The sequence below is a fragment of the Odontomachus brunneus genome, unplaced genomic scaffold (genome assembly GCF_010583005.1).
Source record: "Odontomachus brunneus isolate Ranch 3 - 2012 unplaced genomic scaffold, Obru_v1 Obru_scaffold_014, whole genome shotgun sequence".
Taxonomy (NCBI): domain Eukaryota; kingdom Metazoa; phylum Arthropoda; class Insecta; order Hymenoptera; family Formicidae; genus Odontomachus; species Odontomachus brunneus.
Window position 1 is genome coordinate 1814420 of NW_022639464.1, and position 4502 is coordinate 1818921.

General features: G+C 35.1%; 1 pseudogene; it reads left to right on the forward strand.

Annotated features, from left to right (window-relative positions):
- The window catches only part of LOC116841210, a 15784-nt pseudogene that overhangs the window by 8032 nt on the left and 3250 nt on the right, over window positions 1-4502 (forward strand).

The following is a 4502-nucleotide window of genomic DNA, read 5'->3' on the forward strand; positions in this document are numbered from 1 at the left end:
ATCGAAAACTACCTGTGAAGATTGGTTTAAACGCTTCAGAAGTGGCGATTTCGACACTAAGGACAAGGAGCTCTCCGGAAGACCAAAAACAATTGAGAACGCCGATTTGCAAGCGTTATTGGATGAAGATGATACGCAAACATAAAATCAACTTGCGTAGGCATTAAACATGACTCGCCAAGGTATTTCTAAACGTTTACATGCCATGGAAAAAATTCAAAAGGAAGGAAAATGGGTGCCGCATGAGTTGACTGAAAGACGGATGGAAAATCGAAGAGCCACTTCCGAAATTTTGTTTTTGTGGCATGAAAGAAAGAGTTTCCTGCATCGAATTGTTACTGGCGATGAGAAGTGGATATATTTCGAGAATCCCAAACGCAAAAAATCGTGGCTTTCACCTGGCGAAGCATCAACATCAACGGCACGGCCAAAAGAAGACAATGCTCTGCGTTTGGTGGGACCAGAAAGGAATCGTGTACTATGAGCTGCTGAAACCGAGCGAAACTGTCAATGGGCATCGCTACCGACAACAACTGATCAATTTGAACCATGCATTGCTCGAAAAACGGCCAGAATGGGACACGAGACACGAACGAGTGATATTGCAACACGACAACGCTCCGTGTCATCGCACTTCCATTGTCCAGAACACCATCAAAACGCCGAAATGGGATCTGCTATCGCACCCGCCGTATTCACCAGACCTGGCCCCTTCTGATTATCACTTGTTCCGGTCGATGGCGCATGGCTTGGCTGGGCTACACTTGGCCAATTTCGAAGAGGTGCAAAATTGGTTGGATGAATGGTTTCGGTCCAAAGACGCGTCGTTTTATCGTCGCGGTATTCATGTATTGCCAGAAAGATGGCAAAAATATGTAGCTAGCGAGGGACGATACTTTGAATAAACCATTTTTTGTATTTCTCTTGAAATTTTCCATTTTTCATTTATCAAAAAAACCCGGAAACTTAGTTGCGCACCTAGTAAATATTACATTATTTTGGGCGGCCTCAGTGGCTTTGGTTTGGAATTGGCCGATTGGCTAATTCTGCGCGGGACCCGAAAAATTCTGCTGACTTCACGGACTGGGATATGGAATGGTTATCAACGTTCAAGAGTAGAACTATGGAAATCCTATGGAGTGCTACAAATAGTTGCAGGTGATGATGCGTCTATTCATAAATACTGCGCAAATATCTTAAATTCCGCCGCAGTAATGGGACCAGTGGACGCTATATTTAACCTCGCGGTAGTACTGAAGGATGCAATCTTCCAAGAACAAGAACCAAACCGCTGAGACTTTCGAAGAATCGTTTAAGCCGAAGGCGAGGGCTACAAAGACACTTGACAAGCTATCCAGAAAGATGTGTTGCGATTTTAGACACTTCGTCGTTTTCTCGTCTGTCTCATGCGGCCGCGGAAACGTCAGCCAAACTAATTACGGTATGGCCAATTTTATCATGGAGAGAATTTGCGAGAAGAGAATGCAGAACGGATTCCCTGGGATGGCTATACAATGAGGCGCGGTGGGTGATGTCGGTCTCTTGCTGACATGGTGGAGGACAATAAGGAATTAGTTATCGGCAGTACGTTATAGCAGAGAATATTGTCCTGTCTGCAGTGGCTGGACGCCTTCTTGGTACAAAGTCGATCCATCGTAAGTAGTATGTTAGTAATATGGTTGTGGCAGAGAAGGGGGCGCGTCTAAGTGGAGCGATGGACATTTTCGAGGCCGTTACAAATATTATGGGTAATCGTTTCTTTATGGATAGAACATATTTATTGCGTGTGACGATTTTTATGTTTCCTGTTTATGTTCCTAGTCGCTATAGCATTTATTTAAAACTTATTTACCATCGACATGTTTATCTTGGTAGATGACACCAGAATCGAGAAAATGCGCGTTTAAAATTTTTTCAAGATGCGTTGTAGTAAAAAAATATATCTGTAACATATAATTTATGATCAATTGAACAATTTTTAAAGATAAGCTGAAAACGCCCAATTTGTGTCAGTAATCAACAAATGTATGCACAATTAAAATTACAATTTTATATAGTAAATAGGTAGGCTGCATTTGACATTAATTTTAAAATTTAACATTTCTTAGAGAATCACTTGATTATTAGTACAACAGAAAAATTTCAATAGCATTTTACTTTACGCAATTGGATGTATTATTTTATGGACATATATTTTATTTTAAATATATTTCACAAAAATATTGTGTCTTATTTCTCACTTCTGACATTATTACTCATGATACAGTGGCAAGGAACCAAAATCAATAATTCTTCCGTTTTTGCCAATACAGAGCTGAAAGATATAAGAATGGTCGAATACCGCACCCCACTATTGGAAGTTGGTATGGATTCAATGACGGCAGTCCAGATCAAGCAAATATTAGAGCGAAAATTCGATGTTTATCTTACAGCACAGGACATTTGGAATCTCACTGTCGAAAAACTTCGCGAAATGGCTGACACAGATAAGCGTTTCGGGAAGAAGTCTAACCGAGACAAAACTATTGTTACATCTTGATGAAGAACGCAACGTGACGAAAAACCTCGGCTGTACACGTAGGTCGAGCAATGAGTCAATGACCAGAAGGGTCGTTTTACGCGCGTGTCGACGTACGGCGAGTGGTCTTTTTTCCTATTAGAGAACTGAATCTCTTTATCGTGGGACGGACCTAGAGCGGATAATCGGAGGAAAAGGGAATTGGAAAAAATAAATAAAATTTGAAATGAAAATTGAAATTTTAAATAACACTAATTAATTACATTTATTCCTCGCGGCTCGTTACAAATTTATTCAATCGCGGTTAGTTACAAATTTATTCATCGCGGCTCGTTACACATCAAAAGGTTAAAGTAACAAAAAATTATGGATTACATGTATATAAATGTGTGAGTATGCGTGTAGTTGTATGGAGTATGGGTGAAAGTTACACTGAGAAAAATATTTAGTCAATTTGAAAAAAAATAATTTGTTTTGAATAAATAATTTTCTAAAGTGGTATCAATGGCGTATTTATTTGAATTAAAAAGATATATATTAATCAGGATAAACAATTTTTTTGCTAGAAAATGAATAATTGATTAGATTGAAAATATATTTAATAAAATGTAAAAAATAATTATTTATTTAGGAATTTTATTTAATGGTTGCAAATATTGTCTTGCTCAAATGAAGAAATTATTTACTAAATTTGAAGAAATATTTGTTTAATGTAAAGAAATCAGAAGTTAAAACATAACACACACTTGTAAAAATAAAAAAAAATATTTACTAAATTTGAATTAATAGATTCCTGCAAACCTTATTCATTTATTTCAAGTGAACTAAAGCGTTACTTACAATGAAGCATCCAATTATCAAAATGAAAAAGCATGATTTCCTTTCAAATAAAAATTTATTCCGCTAGATATAAAGATAGGATTACTTTCAATAAATATTGTGTATACTTCATAACGTATTTTTTTATACGTAATATATCAGTTATTCAAAACAATTTTATTATTGGACTAAAATAGATGTTATATTACAGTATATTACGTGCATCCAAAATCACGAATAGCTTATGGGTAGCCATTCAGTATAGGGTATTTTGCACAATTTCTTACTATAAGTGCTCATATCCATTTCTTTCATATCATTATTTATTATAATAACATCGATTGATTAAAACTAAATTCGTGTTTTGACTAAACAAAGAGTAAAATCCAAAATACAGCTTAATCAACATTGGTAGAAACGGGTGTCAGTGAGCGCTCAAATAGTATCCTAGGTCACTTTTTTGGGTGCAAACGCTTTTCAACCGCTCATTGTGAATGTTTGCATCTAGTAATTTCACCTACAGTAACTGAGCATTCACTGATACGTTTCTATCAACATTGATTAAACTTTATTCTGGATTTAAGTCTTTATCAAATTAAGGTCTAATGAACTATGTTAGAAATGGCTATAAACATTCAGTAAGTGATTGTGTTAAATATCCTACATTGAGGAGCTATTCGTGAGCATTCAGTGAGCTATCTGTGATTCTGGATAACATGTATTAGTTTTATTTTTTCGTTTTAACTTCGTTCCTTTTGAAGACCTTTAACGACATTCGATCTAAGGAACAGTTTTAAATAGAAATTATCCGAGTATTGAATGTATGTTGTCTGCGAAATGTTCAATGATAATAAAGATTTATTATTATTATTTATTATAATTATTATTAATAGTACATACATATAAACAAGCATAAAGAATGAATACGAGTAAATGGCCCAACTTATTACTATATGATTTGAGGTATTTATGGCAATTGTAAGTAATCGAAAACGAAAAACATGCATGCATTTCACTTTCGGCCAAAAATTACAAAGAAATTATAGATTTCTTCTATATATTATTTTATATATAAAAGTTTCAAATTATATTGGAAACAATTCTTTCTAGTTAATATTTGTTTAGATGTAGATAACAATAAAATAAAGTGAAAAAAAATAAATTT